This window comes from Manduca sexta, chromosome 14 (assembly GCF_014839805.1).
Source record: "Manduca sexta isolate Smith_Timp_Sample1 chromosome 14, JHU_Msex_v1.0, whole genome shotgun sequence".
In the NCBI taxonomy this organism is placed as follows: Eukaryota; Metazoa; Arthropoda; class Insecta; order Lepidoptera; family Sphingidae; genus Manduca; species Manduca sexta.
In genome coordinates, this window is record NC_051128.1 from 155,075 (window position 1) to 178,877 (window position 23,803).

The 23,803-nt window shown below is 36.1% G+C and overlaps 1 protein-coding gene across 1 annotated transcript in view; it reads right to left on the reverse strand.

Annotated features, from left to right (window-relative positions):
- LOC119189248 (cationic amino acid transporter 3) overlaps nt 1-19,237 on the reverse strand; it is a 40,299-nt gene extending 21,062 nt beyond the window's left edge. Inside the window, exon 1 of the mRNA XM_037438387.1 lies at nt 19,092-19,237. The gene's annotated coding sequence lies outside the window, so the exon portion shown is untranslated. The remainder of the gene's footprint in view (nt 1-19,091) is intronic.
- Between the last annotated feature and the right edge of the window lie 4,566 nt (nt 19,238-23,803).

Genomic DNA, 23,803 nt, shown 5'->3' on the forward strand with positions numbered 1-23,803 from the left:
TGCTTTGAATGACGAGACGAGCTTGCCGTTCGCCTGATGGTAAACGATACGACCGCCCATAAACAGAAGAGACGCCATCCAACACTTAGAATTGAAAAGTATTGTTTAGTATTCCACTGCGCTTGCCATCTTGAGACATGAGATGTTAAGTCTTATTATGTCCAGTAGTTACACTGGCTACAATGTTTTTCAAAATGGAACACAAAAGTGACTGCACACTGCTGCTTGGTGAATGAAATGGACATTGCGGTGTTACCTATCCAGACGGACTCTCACATACGAGATGATGCCTTAGCGAAAGGCGAACCGGGCAAAGCCCGGGGCCCCGTGCTTAAGTGCTTCGCACGGTGCCTTGGGGAACTTTTTTACAATCTTATCGACTAAACAGAACCGGGGACCTTTTTTGCCGCGTCCGGGGCTTTGCGTCGTCTTGTTTTTGCTCTCGCCTGAGGCCTCGTGTCTTGCCGCTACTGATGATGCCTTACAGTGCATATCAGTTAAGTCGAAACTCAGCCTCATAAAAACTAACCTCTGTTACGTATTTTTATGATATGATTACCGACTATGTCTTACCTGCACAACGGCCCGACTTAATACGGGCTAAGTGCGGAAAAAGGAGTCTCTCAACATAGAACATAGAAATTACTATGTCTTAGGTATACAAATATTTGCGACGTATTTATATTTTATCTGTCATAATTTGCATGATAATATTATAATTACTGCTAAAATGCAGAAATAATACAAAACAAAATACATTTGTGAGTTCAATAACATTTATCGTTTTAGCGTCATATATATTCAGTTGTTTTGTAATCCTAGCCATATTTAATAATTTTTAACATTGTAAATGTAAAGTCTTTGTAATGTATATCTTTGTTTGTGTTGGTTAACGAGATGAACTAAAGGTATTTAGGAGTTGCGCACACGTCGTTTTATGGACGAAGTGATGGTGTGTTTTTGCTTGCCTCGGGGCAATTAAACGGTGATACCAAACCAAGAGCACGCACCTCCGAATTTTTTAATATTATCTATGTTTTATTTGTGACTTATCGCTTGCTTTAAGGTCCATTTTGGGCATCTGGTTGGTATTGGGGAATTTAAATTCACGTCTAGTTAGTGATTAGTTCTCGCAGTTGAAGAAAATGTAAAATAATTATAATCATGGATATTTCGGCCTTTAAAATTTAATATGACGAAATTTTAAAGGCAGAAATATCCATGATTATTAATTATTTTTACGTTTTTCTTCAACTGCGAGAACTAATCACTAACTAGACGTGAATTTAAATTCTTTACTTGCCAATACTTGTTTAGTTACCCAGATTAAAGCCGAAACAAAATGTATGAAAATGGACCTTGAGCTACCACCTTAACGGTGAAGGAAAACATCGTGAGTAAACTTGCGTAACTGTGAAGTTCTCTATAGGAATTTCGAGGGTGTGTGAAGTCTACCAATGCGCACTAGGCCAGCGTGGTGGACTAAGGCCTAATTCCTTTCAGTAGTAGAGGACGCTCGTATCCAGCGGTGGGACAGTATGTAATATAGAGCTGATATTATTACTATTATATTGCTTCAGGGAATTCTTCGTTCGACATCAACGCCGAGAGCCGGTATTAATTATTACAGACAGTAAAACACTATTAAGAATTTTAATTACAAAATATTTTATGGTATTGTCACTTCCAAGCGCAAGGAATGTTAATAGCGAGTAATCATGGAAATTACGTTTTTCTAATTATAAGACAATGCTTGCACAGTATAGCTGCAGTATATAGTAAACTACCACACAATTGCTCGTCACCTAAAACACATCAAGTTTCTCGCTTGACGGACTATAAGCAGCGTGCAGTCGTTGTTATGTAGCAGTCACTTTCATAGTAGTGTAGTTCTTAGCAATAAGAAAGCGTTTGTGCTACATCTTACTGTCACTTACTGGCAAGCAACTTGTTCGTGTACACAATTGCACAAAATAACAGTACAGTTAACATGCAAATCAATATTGTTTGTTGACCTTACTTCGTATCTTACCACTCAAACTGTGAAGTTCTCAAGAGCGCATTAGATACGCTAATTATCTTTAATATGATATTGCTACAATGAAATTCTTAACATTGTTGCAAGAGAGTGGTACAGTGACAATTATCTGTTCATTTTGAGATTATTTTATAGCATTTGCTCATGGCTTCGCCCACGTGACTGGGTTTTCCGGAATATTTTTTTTTCAGACTTACTTGAAATGTATCGTTATATTATAAGCAAATAAAAAAAAAATCATAAATTTTAGCCTATGTATTATTATGATGTATAATAATATTACTGTAAAGTTTTATCCAAATCCGTTGAGTAGTTTTTTCGTGAAAGAGGAACAAACATACATCCATCCTCATAAACTTTCGCATTTATAATATTAGTAAGATTTATTTAGCAGTCGTTCATAGTCAGATAGTTTGCTAGTCTAGTCATTCGAGCAGAAAATGATAAAATTATATACCTACAGAGGACTGTGGCTCTATGGCAGATTGGTAAACATCGCAATCTTTTGAATACGATCAAAAAAGGAAAATTGAATATTCGGGTCACGTAAGACATGACAGGTACGAATTCCTCAACTCATAATGATGGTAAAAGCAGCGGGCAAAAGCAACATCGGTCGAAGGAAAAAATCGTAGTTACGGATCATCAGCGAATGGACGGAGATTGCAAGCGCTGTAGAAATATTTCGCTTTGCAAAGGGCAAAAGAATATGCTGAGCTGACTCTCAATCTTTACTAGTTGGAGAGGCACTACAAGAATAAGATAAACCCATAGTCCTATACTTATATCTACCAATGCGTACTCTGATCGTGTGTTTTGATATGTTTTCACGATTTAACTGAACTGAATTTGATAAGGTACTACGTACTGCTGTGCTACGCGCAAAAGCTGTATGTCAGGAAAACGATATTTCGAGACAATCAAAATTTTGTAAATATAGTTTTATAGTTTTGTATGTAAAATTGAGGTAGAGAAACTCTTTTCAGGTGTTTTTAACAAGTTCCAAACAAGATATCGTTATTTAGGTAAGTTCATTGGATGGGTATTTCTTAAAGGTATCTGACGACATAAAAATCAAGATTTTGATTTTTTTTGAGATACCGCTTTCGAGCTTACCACGGCAACGGAGTAAGCTTGAATCGCAAAAAAGGACATGAGCATATTACATTTTTCACAAGCCGAATTTTACGCGGGCGAATCCATGAGCTAAGGCTTGCTAATATATATTTTGACGTATGAGATCAAAGGAATGAAAGGAAACTATTAGACACTGATTGATTTCTAGCATAATATGATGTCATACTTTTGTTTGAAAGTTGTATTTATAAAAAACACTATACTAAAATTATATAGAATGAAGTTAGTTTGTACATAATAAATAATAATAATAATTATTATTTAGTTATATATTTACCCCCTTATTCATAAACGTTTTTTACCTAAGGACGGAGTAAAGCTATGATAACAAGCCTGTTTCTCAGTGCCCAACGGCACTGAGAAATAGACATAGGGCCGTTGTGATTGGTTATTATTGTTGTATTTCAATATTAGCCAATCACAACGGCCCTACGTCTACGCACTACGAAGACTGCCATGCCGTCAGCACTGAGAAACAGTCTTGTTATTACAGCCTTACTCGGTCGTTAGATAAAAAACGTTTATGAATAAGGGGGTTAGTTTGTACATGATTTGTGGAAATAGTAATTCAAAAAAGCAACGAGGTGTGACAATTTGCTTTTCCCACGGTGACAATATATCTGGAGACCCTAGTCCCAAACATAATCCCTGGTTCCATAGGTATCCTATCATCCCTTAAGTCCCTCTCCCGAGCAAATTGCCCTGAGCATTTGTTTCATAGATTTTCGGCGCATGAGTTTTTTTAAAAAAATATTGTTAGGTCTTTTGTAAATTTTAAACTATCAAATTATTAAACTATATCTATATAGTAATGTAGGTTGCAAGATAAAATCACGTGTACTCTAGGAGATATACAGAATCAACAATTTTAGTGTCATTTTCATTATACAATTTATGAAATAATACCCATATTGTAAACATCCGGTATCGCGCGGGTACAGCCGCGGCGTAACATATTCACTTTGCATTAAATCAACAAGCTGTCGACCTTAATAATACAAAAAACCTCGCAAGAACCAGTCGAACAAGATACATTGGCAAAACACGGATTTATCTATTATATAGCCATCTATATTAAAAACAAGTCACAATATTCGTACTCGCTAATTTGCCAAACGGTTAACCGATTTTAATTCCCCCCCGAGGTAATTTTTGTGCGCTCGGTGTCCAAACCAAATGCACGTCCATGCAGGGGGGGACATTTGTCGCGGCCCCAGGCTCACAGTTCAGTGTGTATACCTCATGGTTGCCAAATCACATTGAGGCCTATAAGGGCTCGCAAACAGTTCCTAGCCTTCTCCCCTCCGCCCATTCTAAGAGGTTTCTTTCTCCTTCTCCCACACTTCCTTCCCAGCTATCTCCTCCCAACTTTCCTCCAGGACCTTGCAATCACTAAGCTGGGGAATTCCAGTATCCTCTTGGTGGGTTTCTCCCGGTGCCGATTGCGGGCTCCGATACCCACAAAAGAACCGATTTTAATAGTTATGGTCGGTTCCAGCTTGAAAGAGAATATTTTTTATAGAGGTGGCCTGTTGCTTCTTGGTGATATTTTGGGGTTTAAAAAAGGAACAATTTCTCTTTTTTTATATATTGAAGTTGAATGAGGAAACGAGCTTGCCGTTCGCCTGATGGTAAGCGATACGACCGCCCATAAACAGTAGCAACACCGTCAGAACTAAATACTGTACTGCCGGGTCTAATGTATAAAATGTTTATTCTTAAACTTTGGCTACACTTCCAGTGTCCGGGTCTGTCAGTCATTCAGTAAGATCTAAACTTTCCACTCGTCCGACTCGTTGCGTGGCGTTTACGCAACACTTCTTCGTACATATTGCGCAAAGGATTTTGGCTTAGTTTTTGCGACTCGCCGAAAATAGCAATGTCTACACTAATATGATAAAAAAGATCGTGCAGGATCAATTCTAATTGTCTATCTCATTAGTTTAGTGGCAACGTGTATTAGGAGTTGACTGGTCCTAAGTTCGATTTGTAAAATAATATCTATATATAAGTTACCGGGGAAATAAATGTATGCTTAATTCGTCTGTAAAGTCGCCTTTCACGTAATAGGACGGATACAGCGACAAAGTGTAGCACTAGTTGCATCTCTTTCTAATCGAGGATCAAAGCCTAAGTGAAGTAATAGTGGATTAGAATTGTCCGTGCGTCCACGCTGCCCTTAGAGTGCCGTCTCAAGGCCCGCGCGAGGTCGCACCCAGAGGTTTCCGCACCTCTCATTACGCGGTTACGAAAGCCACTTTGTTTGTAGTTATTCTAGTATGTTTAAATTTTTTTTAATACATGTTAGGAATTTCTTCGGAAATTAATTTGTGTCTTTTCGGTATTTCTACGGATTTTATAAGAAAGTAAATGTTTGCAATATTTCAAAGGTTTTTATTATAGAATAAACCAGTACAAGTACACGTGCACAGTATTGCACGAGAACACTGCACGATACAGGATTTTTTTTTGTTATATAATAATTAAATCAAGCTACATAGTACATGTTTTGCAAAATGTTGCGTTTAGTAACAAAAGTAGTAGTTTTCACTAAATTTCTACCAGCTAGATGTTTCTTTTGGCAGTCATATAAGACGATTGATACACGATGTAAATCTAATCATATCTATAATGCTATCATTGAGCACCTACCTTTATATTTTAAAACGGTTTTTGCGAGGTCATTGTACTTAGTATTGTTGTATACATTATGAGCTGTAGTACGTAATTTACCTATGGTTGTAAATTACCTATGTAATAATGTATGTCTCTGGTTTATGTGTCCTTGTCCTACTGCATAGTGGGGTTGGCGCAACAAGCATGTTGAAGAAAGAATTTAGTTTACTTTCATGCCTCCTACCTAAGCTTGGGTATTTTGTGGAATGCAGACCTAAATTAGAAAAAACAGTATTAAACGACCTGGTAATCGAACCAGGGGCGTAGCTGCCGCTGTATCAGCCGTATCGGTGATAGAGAGCCCCGAGCTTTGGGACCCTTTTTGGCTCAAACCTACATTAAACTAAGCTGGCGGCCAAAAGTTCGTACTGTCCTGAAGAGCCCCTAACAAATATAAATATAGGGCCCCTGTACGGCAAGCTATGCTACTGAATCGATCCATGACGAATCACTCATGAGCCCGTATACTACCACTAGAATAAGGAAGCGACAACCGAATTCAATCCACATAATATATCCCTTGACATAAAACCTATAGCACTCAGAGTCCTGTGATAATACTGCTTCTTATTAGTGAAATGTTTAGTCCTCACTATCTGGACTTCTCATCTCATCTTCTCATCATTCTGCGCAGAAGAGCTATTTTGGCGTGTCCGTAAAAAAAGCAACTAGAGAAGTAAATTTAGGTTACCACATACAGCTGCTCGATAGTCTAGTTGGGTATGGAACGGACTGTCGAGACGAATGTCCGCAGGTTCAAAACCCAAGGACCCTCTGACTTTTGTAAAAATGATGTGTGTATTCTTTGCGAATTACCACTTGCTTTAACGATTAAGGAAAACATCGTGAGGAAACCTGCATACCTGAGAAGTTATTTATAGGAACTTTGTGGGTGTGTGAAGTCTACCAATCCGCACTAGGCCAGGGTGGAAGACGGCCTAATCACTCTCAGTAGTAGAAGAGACCCGTGCAGCAGTGGGACATATAATACAGAGCTGACATTTTTATAAAACCTACTCCAAACATATCCAAACATCTTTACAGCTCTTATAAAGATTATAGATAATGGAGTCAAGGGTGTCTAACGTCGTCATTGCTAGCGATGTTTTAGTTGTTTCTCAACTGAGGAAAACGGACGGCCTCGTCTGAAGTGTCGCCGCTTGCCTTACGCGCCTGCGTCGAATGCTTAACCGACTTCAAAATAAGACCTTGTGTTTGACCATCTGAACCAAATTAGGTTCAATTTACCTTCAGGACTTGTGATGCTGGTTATAAAATATTTTACATTCATGAGTGCTTCGGAGGCGTAGTTGTGGTACAACTGCATTGCTCAGGTCTCAGGTTCGATCCTGGGTCGGGTAGTGATATAAGGTTTGTTTACTCATTATCAGCCCGGAGTGGTGAATTTGTGTGCAATATGGTGAGAGCACGTCGCTTATCACATCATGGGACGAATTACGTGTGGCCAAAAAAGGGTGCACAAGTTGCACCTCTGCCTACACCTTCGGGGATATAAGGCGCGAGTGTGCGTATATTCCATGCACTATTGTAAAATTATTAAGTTGCTAGTTTTTCCCTCTGTTGAAGCCGTAGTACCTATGTCTTTTTTGCCTACTTCCATTTAACTCAATTTTTTTTTGGCGTGGAAAAACACGTTGTTCTGTCCGCTGCTGGGGAGTGAGTGGAACGGTTATATTAGTTTCACCGGTCTAACGACCCGAAGTCGCCGCTCGGGCGGACCCCACGTAGAACACAACACTCCCACGCATACTGCAATAATGTTTCCTAAATGTTAACCAGCCTGCCTGATCTCAACACTTAATCTTCTGGTAGGATTTATTTTGTAACCACCCGGATACAATCACTGTACAGTTGTTAACACCCGCAATAGAATCCCATGTAAGAGCGTCCCGTTCCGGGTTTAGCCTGTGCGTATCCTGTTCAAGGCCGACATAATTGTGTCGACTGACGAGAGGTAATCAAAAATCATCTCTCGTCAACCGATATTCTATTTTACCACTACTTCGCTTACCATCAGGTGCACTGGGCTCATTCAGCAGTAGATTTAGAATATTTGTCTGTAGTGTTATATATTTGCTATCTCCGGCTCGCACGACAATCCAATACATCATTCACTATGATTAACACGTGGTTCCGCACGCGGGCTATTTATATCACCACTTCGCATCGCATTACCGATGCGGGGGCTCTAATACCCGCCCATTATAGTAAGTAGGTACGTAGTCTAGACTGGAAATAGCTTGTGATATAATAATGCAGATATCTAAATGTGAACGTGGAAGCCTGGTGTCGCATTGTCTATAATAATAACAATAATATCAGCACTGTATTATATACTTGTCCACTGCTGAGCACGGGCCTCCTCTACTACTGAGAGGGATTAGGCCTTAGTCCACCACGCTGGCCTAGTGCGGACTGGTAGACTTCACACACCTTCGAAATTCCTATAGAGAACTTCTCAGATTTGAACGTTTCCTCATGATGTTTTCCTTCACCGTTAAAGTGAACGATAAATTCACACACACATTAAAGAATACACACATGATTCTACAAAAGTCAGAGATGTGTGCCCTTGGGATTTGAACCTGCGGACATTCGTCTTGGCAGTCCGTTCCACACCCAACTAGGCTATCGTCGCTTTGTCTACTAAACTTAAAATAATCTTGATCGATATTTACTGTGGTAAAGAGCAATAACAAAATTCGTGACGCCCGCATTCAATGTGCTAAGTTTCCGGAATGATACCGAGAACTCCAGATTAAAATGTGGCCTCACTTTATTTTCTAAGACTTATGGCCTTGCCGATTTTATATTCAGTGTTCTGGTTAGAATTGGTATTATCTTTCGTCAGTCTACTACTTGTGACTGGGTCTTCCTCATGTTGATAAATAAAAATTAAGTGTATCGTACAGAAGAAATTGTAAGAAAGCGGTGATAGCCTCATTGGGAGTGGAACGGACTGCTGAGACGAATGTCCACATATAAGGGCACACACCTCTGACTTTTCTAAAGTTATGTGTGTATTTTTTGTGAATTATCGCTTGCTTTAACGGTGAAGGAAAATATCGTGAGGAAACCTGCATACCTGAAAAGTTCTCTATAAGAAATTTGTGGGTAAGTGAAGTTTACCAATCCGCACTAGGCCAGCGTGGTGGACTAAAGCCTAATCCCTCTCAATAGTAGAGAAGGTTTGTGCTCAGCAGTAAGACGGTATATAATGCAGGCCTGTTATTATAATAAAAATAATGATATTTGTTCTGTATTGTACTATCCCACTACGGGCCTCCTCGTCTACTAAGAGGGATACAAGCACTATTATCGAAACAATATATGATGCGGAAAAAATATAAATCTTCCTCTGCCATCAAGCTGGTATCGGATCAATACGTCAGTTCCGTGTACGTGCAAGTACAATTATCGTTCTGACACACCATACAGTATTTACGAATTATAATTAGTTTTTTCCTACAACCAACAAGTTATCAATCACGTAGAATGTTAATCTATACAAATAAATAAAAACCGGACAAGTGCGAGTTGCGTCAGCGATGTTCCGTACAAACTTGTAGCTAAGGTTTTAAGTATACATATATTTACGGTTTGCAGCTGTTGTAAGACATTTCTTCTTGCCAAATTTCATGATTCTAGGTCAACGGGAAGTAAGTACTTTATAGGATTTGATTCCGGTGTAAAATCACAAAATATGCGACATAAACGATAGCGTTGACTTTTTTTTTTTTTTTTTTTTTTCACAACTAAAAAAGACTGTCGACCCGAGTATTCTTAATTTCATCTTGATACCTCTACGCGTTCCTGAGGGAAAGGAACATGACATACACAGGACAACAAAGTGATCCTATAAGGGTTCCTTTTGAGGTACAGAACTCTAAAAAATGACTAAAAACGAATTACCGTATGTATCGGTTTTTTTTATTACCAAATGACGAGTCGAGCAAGCAGCTTGTTCAGACAAGTCCATCAGTGGTTATTGCTTATAAAGTAGGGAACCCTAAAAATTACCCTGGGAAACGAATAACCGTAAGTACCGGTATCGGTTTATGACCAAATGACGAGACGAGCAAGCAACTCGTCTGATGGTCAAGTTTCACGACCGCCTGTAACCTGGCAATATTGATTTTTGGTTTAAGGTTATAGCTTAAGGTCCATTTTTCATACATTTTGTTTCACCTTTAATCTGGGTAACTAAACAAGTATTGACAAGTAAAGAATTTAAAGTCACGTCTAGTTAGTGATTAGTTCTCGCAGTTGAAAGAAAAACGTAAAAATAATTAATATGCATGGATATTTCGGCCTTTAAAATTTCGTCGTATTAAATTATAGACGTGAATTTAAATTCTTTACTTGTCAATACTTGTTTAGTTACCCAGATTAAAGGTGAAACAAAATGTATGAAAAATGGACCTTAAGCTATAACCTTAAGCAGCGACTATATCCACTAACGTCGTTAGGTTTACGTTACATATACTGGCGCTGAGAATTCAGATGTAAGCCTCATGACTCATAATGCCACGTAATTACACTGGTTATTTATCTCGGAAATTATTGACAGACGGAAACACGAGCTGAGGTAAGATAAAAATTTACTATTTAAAAAAATTATATTATTTTTTGAGTAAGCTGTAAATACCTTTATGAAGTAAACACAGTGATATCTATACCCTAATACTTCATTAAAAATAGTTGTGCTGTGTATTACTCAATGGTGCTTCGAAATAAAATGAATAAATAAGTTGAAAACAATATATCAAGTACATTGTATTGGTTTCGTTTACATTACTATCGGATAAGACGTATCTATGAATTCTAATAAAATAAATATATAAATATTAATTTCCACGTGCCATATGTAGAGTTTAAATTTGCACTATATTCCTTAGATGTAGCCAAAGGCGCAACTGGTGTACCCTTTTACCGTGTGTATATTATGTCCCATGATGTGATAGGAGGTGAGCCTATCGGCCACAAATTCCAGACTCCGGGATACCGAGTAGAAAAACCCAATATAAGTTTGCTCGACTCGGAGATCGAACTTACAACTTCAACATTAGAGTCGTACCATAACAACAACGCCATTAAGGCAGTTTGAAATATATGTTGATCTATTATTATAATTGAATCTGGAATTGAACCCGTGCAAGGTCGCAGTACTCGCTGGGCCATTACGCCAACTGCGTGTAAGTTGGTCACAGTTTCCGCTTCGTTAGCTGCGCAGACTAGTTCTGCAATAAGTGGAAATCGCTAATGTCAAATATATTCTAGAAACATCGGGTTGCAGCCACTGTGGCATTTAAGACGTTGTGTGAAATGTCTGCTTGCATATTATAATATACCTTGAGAATATATATTAGCTGCTTGATTCTTTGTATGCGAAATTGTAAGTAAATATTACCGCATTGTCTATTTCTGACGCGAAGCCATGCAAGCACCGTTCTAGTCCGATGGGGATTGTAAAAATAATATTATCACTAACTTCTCAGGTGAAAAGGAGCGCAATGAAGCGCTGAATTGCTGCGCATTCAATTTCATGACTTAGGTTGATATTTTAGCGTTTTAAATCGACTAGCAACAATCGTAGAACGTGTCCAGTTTTTTTGTCTGTTTACAAGAAAATTTCTTATTGTTACAAAAACAAAGGCTTGGTGAAGTTAATGAGTGATGACTATCAAGAGGAAAAACAAGATGGCCGTCTTTTCCCTACGTGACCGATAACTTCAACAATAAGCGGACTTAAAACCCTTTGATCATTGTATAGGCATCACGTTAACTATATAATAAAACTGCTCTTCTCAATTGATTTATTGTATGTCAATTAGATGGCAGGTTATATGTGAATTCTTATGACTTAATGGTAGCACAGGGCGCTCTCGAGTGGTACGTTAATAAATACTATTGTTTTTATCATTTGTAGGTTGCAAAAGGGTATTTTATAAGTATTTATCTGAAATATAAATACGACAACTATCAGTGGAACGGAACGTTTTCCGGTGCCTTTTTTATATTGCTTTGAATATTGAGACGAGCTTGCTGTTCGCCTAATGGTAAGCGATACGACCGCCCATAAACAGTAGGAATGCTAAATGCTGTAATAAAGAATATTAGGTCATTTACATGTGTTTCATTAATCCAAGACGTACTACCTTAAATAGCAACCACAAAGGCCTATGAATATAAAGTATGGTACTGTACTACGCTGACTCAGTGACTTTGGATAGCTCGTTGGAGCAGAGGTATAAATGTTAGAAATCTCCGATTTCATCACGTGGTCCTCATGTGAATTGTTGAAATTGTTTGTTGTGCAGAAAAGTCTTACCAGCACAAACTGTTGGTAACAAAGTTCAATTTACGAAACATTACATTGCTTTCTTAAGATTAAATAATAGTTGAATTAGCAATGTCCTAGAAACGGAAACTACTGAGCCTACGCATTTCTGTTTAACAGCAAACATCGACAGTGTGCAACCCAGACTAGCTTAAAAAATTACTATCTAATAATATTGATGTACATGTTATACTAACCAATATTCTAAAATCTTTGATAAAAACAAAGCCGCAAGAGGACCATGAATAGTTATATTAATAGATATATTTATTGCGCACGCCATAAAGTGAATGCTATGTTATGTACAAACTACCAGTTGCGTAAGATTTAATAACACTAATCAATGTGGATTTGAAATTACTTTGTACTGTAATTATAAATGTTAGATCTTACTGTTTGTTTTTATTTTGTCGTGGAAATAAAATTGTTCGCAAAACTATTGACCTCTATTGGAATCAAGCTAATCATATTAAAAAAGTATGTTAATTTGATACAGTGAGACGTTTTTTACTAACTATGTTTAGAAGTGCCGCGTTCCAAGATCAATTTGAATTAATCGTTTTTCTTTCTTTCTTATATCCGGTTCCAACAGGCCGGCATAATTGTGTCGACTGCTGAGGGGTAACCATCTTTTGTCAGTCAACATTTTATTGGACTTCACTCCACTTGCCATCAGGCGAGTAGCTAGTCTCACCATTTTGGTAATGGAAAACACGATGTGAAACTTGACTCATTGGTCTGTAAGGGATGCCTAGTTCGACCACAGTACAGTAAGGTAAATAAGGCATTTAAAGGTATTTAATCCATTAAGGTAAGTTTACGCAAGTTGTATTGTGACGCAAGATACGTCATTTACAGTTTTACGACTAAACTGTTTTAAAAACCATGAGTGGTATTTATGAAATTTACCTCTTAATCTTAACTGGTGACGTGTTTTACCACTGGTGTGGAATTTTAAGGACAAATTTAAAATTTTTTCGTGTTATTGGGTAAATTTTGTGACGTCCTAATGAATTTATTAACAAATCTAATCTAAAATTCATGTATTACGTCATTTCTTTTTATTTCTATTATAGCAAAACAAAACTGCAAAGGAGGTTTATGTGTTGATTTCTACGAGATCATTATTCCGAATGTATAGTATAATATATTAAGTTGGTGTTTATGAAATGCTAGAGTGTTGAATTTCTATTGTGTTGTGTTAATATTGGCAGAATGATCACGGAACGGAGTTGTGTCATGGCGATGGATAAATGTCTGCAAATATAAAGATTATTGGATGCTGAAAAACTACCGGATGCTGCAGCTGGTCATTCAGGGCAGGAGCAAATACATTCGCTCAAAAATATGGTAGTTATGATTATACTAATTAACTCATCTGGTTTACTAAACATCTATTTACAGCACGTTGTCGATAACGCGAACAAGTTTTAACTACAACGATATTCTTCCTTAATGTTTAGTTTAGAATACCTTCTAAAATTTACAACATTCTTATATGTTCATTTAAATGATAAATACATTAAGGATAAAATTATTAGTGTTATTCATATCGCTTACATGAACCGGAACACACCGAAAATATATTAGCGAAAGACATTTCTTCTTTTAAGGGTTATGGCTCCAGTATCCACCGTTAAGGCGTTGATTTTTACAATATCATAAGTAGATAGTGTTGTTAGTCGAAAGGCATAACTGTATTGGTGGCTCGTAATTGGTTTATTGTATTTAGTTTTTTTTTTTAAGTTTCTTGGTATAGACAGCTGTGAATCACCTAAATAAACTAAACTTTAAATTTGACTAATTTCTTTACGGCTACTTAAGTTCCGGGCTGAAGTGTCCTATGAAAATAATAATCATAGAGATGTCAATTTAAAATTTCAAAGAGACAGACTTGTTCCTGTGGCAACCATTCAGCGCGCGCATCGCTTGAAACCTTGCAAACAGGATGTTTCGCAAAACTCCTTACCTTACTAATCAGCAGCAACAGTAATTCCGCGACATACGTAGAAAGTGGTTTATTTAATTGCTACTATTAATATTTGCCAAGCAATTTCCAATCCAAATCCCACGCTACTTTGATACGGTTAATCAGGACTTAACGAAATGTTTCTTGTTCGTTACTCTTGCGGTCTCTCTCTCCAGTCGGTCCCTCATTATAGAGGATCGTGTCTCTCAATTATCTTCTCTGTGATATCTCCATCTGCTTCGGTCTTTTGCCTGATGAAATGCTGTATTAATGAAAACGTTGAACACACTGGAAATCTGGTCATCTTTTGGGGTTTCGTCCTCATTAGTCTTGCGTAAGTTTTTGGAAAGTAAAAACGTGCATTATCTGGAATTCACTCTGTATAGTTTATTTCCAACTCCTCCCTATCTTTCTATATGATTAATTTCGTTGCGGGATAATGACATTAGTGTTCCCTGAGGCTCGCCGAGCTTCACTGCTCGGTGTCATAAAGTACCACTGCTGATCCTGGCTTACAGGAGTTGTGGTGGCGGGTGTGCGGGCGGTAAAATCTTTCTCTATAGTTTACTGTACGTATAGTTTTAGTTTAAATCATAGGAGTTATTTGTTTAGTTTATTTTATAGCGAAAGTTCAATAATTAAAATAAATATGCTCGTCACAGCGTGCTAGTTACGTCTCTGTCTACCGTTTCAGGAAAACAGATGTCTTTATAGTACGGTAGGTTTTAACTTGAAATTTAGGGTGAGTTATTTTAAAGCCTTACCAGTAAAACCTGCATTGAAGGCGCCACTTTCGTTTTTGCGTTTTACATTTTCAGTACAGAAATTAGTTTCATATTTTATTAGAACCAGTATTTATGTATGAAGGTTCCATCTCCAATTGAATATTACGCGATAATATCTTATTCCTGTGTTGTTTGTGGTGGACTACGGCTTAATTCCTCTCAGTAATAAAGAAGGCCAGTGCCCAGCAGTGGGACGGTATATATTATTATATTATTTATTAATATGTTATTCGCTACATCACATGCATGTGATCCTAAATCAATAAATCGGCGCGAACATGTTAAGAAATTCTTTAATACATTCGCAAACATGTTTCGTATTGACTTATTAATTTACAGACATTATAGATGTCCTCATTGCTTGCTGGAAAAAATGTTGCGTCGGCCTGGAAACTTATGTACAGTCAGCCACGTAAGTACCTAAACAAATTCAAACTATCTGTACAGTGTTCACGTTAAGTTTAAGGGAAATATTTTTGTTATTCTGTGAAATATATCCCTTTTATTTGATAATTGTGAATAAAAACAAAATGTTAGTAAAAACACAAAAGTGTATAGGCGAAGTTTTTAATTTATTCAGCTATTTCTGTGTCTGACTGTACAGCCACAGCAGGTAAGTAAGAACCTAGTTTGGGCGCTACTTTTGATTTTTAGTTTTATGTTGTCGTTGTCAGAACAAGAATTATTTGCATATTTTACCGCAATCTGGAAAGGTTTTTTAATTTCCTGGTCATGCTATAAGTATGATGGTGGTAGAAACAGACAAAGTTGTATACGATAAACTATATAGGGTCATTTTGACATTGCGTTACTAAATGAAACTATATATTTATCTTCTAGAAAATTTCACAATCATTTACTCGAACTGTAGATGTAAAATAAAAAGTTTGGATTTTTTTACACGCTAACACCCCTATTTCTACTCTAAGAGAACTCGTCGCAGTGGTTAATTAATATTTATAGTCAGAAACACATTTCGCACACGACATATTCCTATTACAAGTACTTACCAACAACAAATGATAAAAAAGTCAGAAAGTAAAACCGGGAGTTTTGGTAAAAATATTTGTTTTTCATTGATCATTTTTGGTATCATATTAGCAAAGCCAAAGACGGGTGTGTGGTTTCATTTATTAACGCAATGTCAAAATGAATCTTATAGCATCATCCCAATCCTTATTTAAGGGTAGGCAGAGGTGTCACAGTGCCGCTATGTTCGGTCTCGGATAAAGACATGCATACTATATACCGAAGATAATTTCCGGAGTCGACCCTGAGACATCAATGCATCATTAAACCATGCCACCAAGGGAGCCAACTAACAACATAACATGTTAAGTAATTGGTTAAACGATAAAAAAGTTACTGAGAGAATGTAAAAACCGTGTTTCCCGAAGCAGGAAGCGTGCGCGAAGAACAACAATTGCTTCCTGCACAAATTGTTTGAATAACTAACCGGTCGCGAACAATTGTAGCCGTTTGCAAATCAATCTATGCGATAGTTCACACTGTACACATTAACAACACAAGGCCTTAATGCAATAGACTTTGAAGTCAGTTTACAAATACTGTTTTTAAGTATATGTTTGTAAAATTAAAAAATCAAGTTTAACATGTTTAATCTGGACCTTGACATTGTACTCAGGACCACTATATTCGCAGACATGTACCCTACCACTGAACCAATGAGGCGATATTACCACATCGATCACTTAAATACCAAGAAATTATTTCCATGACAATCTATTGTGTTCCATTTTACAACCTGTATACTTTGCTCATAAAATTATTTTAAAACTATTTATCTGAAAGAAGAACTCGTTTCGCGAATAATTATTTAAATTTTTAAAATTAAATGTGTGTTTAAAAACAATGCTTTTAAAGTTTATCATGATGTCGTTTTTAAAATAACCTCTTTTGCTTATATTGTTTCCCGCTTTTTTATGAAGTCGACACTTCAATTTAATTAATTTCGTTGCGGGATAAGACTAATTAGTGCTTCCAGAGACTTTGCGACGTTCACCGCTCGGTGTCATAAAATGTTACTGCTGATCATGGTTACTGGAGTTATAGTGGCGGGTGATGGCCGAATGGTCTCAACAACTATAACATAGTGTCTAAACACGAAATCCAAAGAATGTAATATTTTGTTAGTAATAATTACATAATTATCCGAGGCAGTTTTTGTTGTTTTATTTTATACATCGAACAAAACTACAATGTTGGATACAGTTTATTGTTATATTCTATAACAATGCTAGTAAGTACCTATCTATTTGTTCTCATTCATATTTTCTCCTTGAATATTAAGCAGTGTGAACGCGATAAACACATACTGCCATAAAGAGTATGTCTAAGAATATTTTTTTACAATATCAGTGTAAAAGTAATCTGTTTAGATCTGAAATAATCTTGGAATGTTCAGAGGTTTTACTTTAAGGCTGATTTCAGACAGAATACCGAGGTCGGTCCGCGTTATCACAGACGAAAATAACACTATCTTTATGTTAGTAAATGGATTCATTTCTTTAACTAAGTAATTGTAAGGCTTTGACGATATTAACTTGTGGTATTACGACATCGGCTGTAATCGTGAGGAATGTGGGTAGAGAAATGGGTTCGATGTTTGGAAATTTTAGGGATTTTTACCCAATGTATGACCGTAATATTTGTAATGTCTAATGGCCGATTCTTATGACCGATCTGCCGCCATTGTAGGTTGTATAGAGAATGGACGAATCAGAATGGAAAATTAAAAATATTTATATGGCACCAACTAATATACAGTTACAGGTTTTGGCTTCTCTATTTAATTATAGCAATACTAATATAAACAGTGTGCCTCCATATCTATTGCAAACTATTAATTAAAATATAGGCAGTTCCATTTACGAATAAAAGAACATGACCCTATTGCATGGCGGCTGATTTTTTATTTCGAACGAATTCCAACCAACCTCATACTTTTGGATAATAATGTGGCAGAAATGGAAGAAATACGGTTTGACATGTTTATAGATGAGTTATTTCAATACCAAATGTTTTTTTAATACCAATACTATGTTCTAATTGATAATAAATTTTTGCTAGCGATTCTAAAACAGCAATTGGTATCCTTTATAAAACCGACTGATAGTAAACCTTACATATTATAAAACAAAGTTCTCTGCGTGTGTCCGAACGCAATGAACTCAAAAACCACCGAACTTATTTCAATGAATTCTGGTATGGAGATATTTTCAGACTCTGGGAAGGACTTAGGATACGTGTTATCCTGAGAAAATATATCCGCAAAACCCTTTCACGCGAAGCCGCGAGCATTAGCTAGTTAAGTATATAATAATTTATAAATTAATTTATGGGTCCATATGTTCTCAGAGAAAAATAAAAAGTAACCTATTTTCAAGTAAATCTTATTTATTATGTATACACTACCCCGGATACAATAAATTATATTTTAAAAGTGGGTAGATATTTGTTTTCATTACATTTCTTCGTATTGTGAATAAGATAAATTCTCTCTATAATCTAAAGGCATTTGGAATGTTCATTAGTTACGACTCTGCTTACCCCTACGAAACAGTTAAACAGAAAACGTCGTATTGGTTGTCCGTTGGTTTGGCCAAAACGGTTTTTAGAGGACCCCAATCCTTTGTGGGTCAACTCTCACATTATTTTAATAAATACTTGAGGTCAATGCTATCTGATACAAAGTATTGAATTTTACCTCTTTGCTTAACCTTATCCTTAAATCAGCTAAATGCACTGTAATTTGTAACGCATAAGGGCGATTTTACATTGTCCGTTTAAGATACCTTTTTTGTCAACAAAATACCCGATAGCATTTTTACGAAGGTGTAAAATAAAATCGTAAAATATTTAACACATTCGCATCGGAATTGGTCGTTTTAATATCGCACTTTCACAAAATACACGAAAACTTTGAGTATTGTACGTGCCATAAAATTAATCAATAATCATGAAAGTAATAATAATTACTTTTTCAAGTAAAAAATAAAAAAAAATCAGCATTACAATTTCTTTATGAATTACTGCAAAGTACAGAATTTATTTAATACTATACAACATAATTTAATGTTGGAAAAGTTAATTAAAAATACTCACATTAATTCACAAAAACAATCCACAAAAACACAACACAAATCACAGAATGTTTTGTTTTCGCGTGTTCAAGTTTATCATATTAACACTTAACACGTCCAGCGTACGCGCCGCGAGTAATGCCACTGCTGAAACGCACAACACTCTGCAGGTGGTTGGGAAACATCACGCTAATTCATTGAGGGGAGTGCATTATTTATCTGTAGAGGTAAACCGACACCTTGGACGTAATTCCATTGACATTTAGAAATGAATGATGAAACAATCAATTCGTCATCCAATAGGACACCTATTTTATTTTGTAAATAATACCTATATAGACTAACTCGTGGTCTCATCGAGTACGTCACTGCAAATTGGATTGCCTGTGGCTTACATTTTACCATAAATAGTAGCCGTATCTGTAAATACTGAGTTATAAACTGTATTGGACTATGCTCTTGATGTGGCCAGCAGTTATTTTTCTTGTAGTCTAATAAGCCAGCGGTCAGTCTGATGGTAAGTAGCATCCGCTTCACATGATTAAAGCAATGCCAGAGGTACAGTTAAACCCTTGCCTATCGAGTGGTGAGAACTATTTTCAAGCCACGTTTACAGAATCACAAGTCAGAACACCCGGGGAACTCCGATCCAGGGAGTTCATTGCGTTCGCCGCCTTTTTAATATTCTTTGATGGCAGAAATGATTATTGTTGTAGACAGACACTTGCCACCTAGGAAATATTAGATACAGGGTCCTTTTGAAATTGTGATACTAAATCAAACCATATACTAGTTTTACCTCTGCTAAAATTTTTACAAGTATTATCCTTGAATAACGAATGTTTTCATCAAAAATTCCGCTTTTATAAATGTTTGTTATAATTCTGTTTTTTTTTTCTCTTTATTAGGTCCACAACACTGGTTACACGCTCTAAACATTCATAAAATAAAGTTATATAGTACAACCTTGAAATTATTTGCAACCTTCTTGAAGTGAACAGGACATGCAAAAATTAGGAATAACATAAATAAAAATGAGAAATTGATAAATCCTTATAATTACGCGGTACAAGTTGAGTATCCACGTTAAATTACATATTTAATTATGTTTATATTAGCTTATTTACTGCGAATAAGATGTGTTCAAGACAAATTTTCTTCGTGTAGTAGTGGCTTCAGGGCGTGTACAATTAAAATTACTTTTTATTAATATTATTTTATTTCATATTATGGTTAGAATTGATAAAGTGTTGTTTTGAATAAGAGAAGTATAATTTAAAAATTTATTAATGCAATGGCAAAATGACTTTGTATTATAATTTTTGTTGTCATATATTTCCATGTGATCAAACCGTGATCTCGCGTTTCTAAGACGTAACGCTTTGTGATAGACGTCCGTACTTCGTGGGAACCAAATCTATACAAATAGAAGTTTAAGTGTTCGTATTATAAAACGTTTTTATTCAGATAATATTTTCCCACATGTTTGCAGTTTAAGACCTCGTTTTATGTTTTCTGTTTATCTGGTTAATTTCCTAGACGGCTTTGCAGTTATTAAAAGGTTATAGAAGTCTCTTTAGATAATAATTTAGATTACACTACATTCTGCAAAGGGTTTTTAGGCATCGCGCAAATGCTGTCAAGTCAATGCACTACACGTCCGAAAATAAAAGGCAGCAACGAGCTGTAAAATATTAGAAAAATTACTATGACACGGTTATTTCAAATAAGCCCTTTTAAATAAACGAAATCAATCTTAATATTCAAGCCGAATTCCAGAATGAACCAAATCATATATCATTTGTAAGAATGTTAATAAGACAATGTTCTTTTTGTAATCTATGAGTAAGGCAGTGTATCCAACGAAATGCCTACCATTCAAATTTTTGGTATTTTTGTGTTGTAGTGCAGAAATATACTTGGATTTATATTAGTTATTTTATTATAATATTATATGATAGGTAGTAAAAAAATGCAATTTAATCAAAGGTTTTTCTTTATATTCTTTCATTCAAGGATTTTATGCAGATTTTAAAATCAAGTTTGCCTTCAAGGGTTTCGTTCTCTTATAAAAAAATAGTTTTACTGGTGGTAGGATATATTTTATGTTCGCCCGGATAGTGACCACCGTACACAAGGTGTTAAAACCCGTCATAGGCCCACGTAAGTGTGTCGCGTTCCGGGATCAGCCTGTGTACTGCCGAGGGGTAATCTCTCTCTCATCTCTCGTCAGTCGATACTCTATGGACCCCACTCCTCATCATCAGGTGCAGTGGGGGCACTTCGCTGTGCAAGTATAAAAAAATCCAAAAATAACTTAATAAGCTAGGTAAAGTACTTGTCTTATAACAAATACTGATCTATAGTCTTGTTGACTAGAGTTACATAAAGGTAACGTGATGCCTTGAAAACTCTAATAATTTACTGTCAATTACTCCATTGTAGTACTATGAGAACATAGCAACAGTAATGCATGTTTTATGTGTGGTAACGATTTTAGTCTACATATTTTTAAGGCCTTACCCCAGTATAAAGGCGCGCTAATCGTATTTTAAAAAATCATAGTTCTGCAACATAGTTATTATTTTTACCTTGGTTGTTGTTATTTTTTTATAATGTACATATTGTTTCGTTCATTTTATAATGAAAATGCCACTACATTGCTGATTCCGTACATCTCCTCTTAAAGTACACATCATTTTAATTTGGAACCATTCTTATTAAGACAATTTAACAAGGAATATTTTCATAGTTTAAAATTCTATAATAAACTGAAACTTATTTTTCGTAAATTTTTGCATATTCCCGCCCTAACAATAGTAAAATAAATTGATTTGATTTGATTTAATAACTCGTACGCCGCCAAGTATGAATTTTTCAAGGCCATGCGCTCGGACCTTAAGCAAATCTGTATTAAAAAAGGTTTTCGAAATAAATAAATGAGCAGTGAATCAATGTACATTAGGTTATGTTAAGAAAATATAAGTCCGGGGAAACAGTTTATACAAAATAACTGTTTAAATCCCTAACTGAAACTAGTAGTAGTCACTGAAATAAAATGACACTTTAGGCCATTTCGTTCATATTAGGAAAAGTTGTCGAACTTAGTAGGTATTCGTGATGAATCAACGCAATGTTTTTACCCTGATCAAAACCTATTCTAAAATGTCGCGTCAGGAACACAATATTACGCAAATTGTCTTGAGAAATCCTTTTATTTATCTGCCAGGATTTTAACTTAGTGAAGAATAGAAAAAATTGAAATATGAAATCAAGCAAACCTGAACAAAAATCTTCTTAAAATCTCATAAATTAGATATGTATTTTCTCATTACCTATATACCTATACAGGATAACATACATACATGCAAGCTCTTAAATCTGAATTCTTTAATTTACGAACTGTCAATAATAGTTCAGTTTTTACAAGAAACGTTTATAAATCAAATTCAAATGTCTACATTAGCTAACACCGTCCTATTATTCATAATATATCAAAGCAAGAAACCGGTACTACATACAATAAAATAATAACAACCGAAGGCTATATTTAAAGTGTTTTTGTTGATGATTTTAAGCAAAAACTATTCGCATGAAGGTCATACAATTTGCAATTACCAAACCACGATCGCTTATAGCGTTAGTTTTGTCAGTCATACAATATTATGTTCATATTTCTATCTTCAAAAACAAAATATTGAACTCGCTTGTTGAAACCTAATTCTAGTTTTATATCCAGTCTTATATTTAGAATATACTGCACTTATGGTGCAGCCAATTGTTTATTGTTATGTAATAATATGTTCACGCTGTGACAGCCTGTAATTAAAACTGCACTGCAGCAACTACTTACTGTAATGTTACAAATAGTTATGTATGGTGTATGTTTTGTTGGCTGTCCAAATAAATAAATAAAATAAAATTTATCGTTCTGTTTTTTACTGAATGACGAAATGGGTAAATAACCACGTACGCAATTGCTTATGAACAGTAAAAACTCCACCTATAACTTCGAATTACTAATAACTATGCGTTTTCTCGGTTGTGACGTAGCTGTATGTGCAAGGTTTGACTGTCGCGCTGAGCTCTCGGGTGCAGTCCCTAGGTAGGGAAGAGTGTTGGGTTTTTCTGCTGAGTATTACACACATAGACTTACGCCATTACTCTCCGAAGGGGTAGGCAGAGATGTAACTAGTGCGCCCACTTTCTGCAGTATTTCCTCCATCCCATAAGCGGCGATAGCCTAGTTGGGTGTGGAACGGACTGCCAAGACGAATGCCCGCAGGTTCAAATTCCAAGGGCACACACCTCTGACTTTTCTAAAATCATGTGTGTATTCTTTGTGAATTTATCGTTCGCTTTAACGGTGAAGGAAAACATCGTGAGGAAACCTGCTCATCTGAGAAGTTCTCTATAGGAATTTCGAAGGTGTGTGAAGTCTACCAATCCGCATTAGGCCAGCGTGGTGGACTAAGGCCTAATCCCTCTCAGTAGTAGAGGAGGCCCGTGCTCAGCAGTGGGCAAGTATATAATACAGGGCTGATATTATTATTATTATTATTATGATGTTGATGTGATAGGGGGCAAGCATATCACTATATCGGGCATAAATTCCAGACCCCTGGCTGATACTTAGTAAAAAATATCACGTTGACTGACCCGAGGGCAGAATCCAAGACCTCAGCATTAAAGTTGTACCGTAACATAACTACGAGGCAGTCAAGTCGAGTCTGG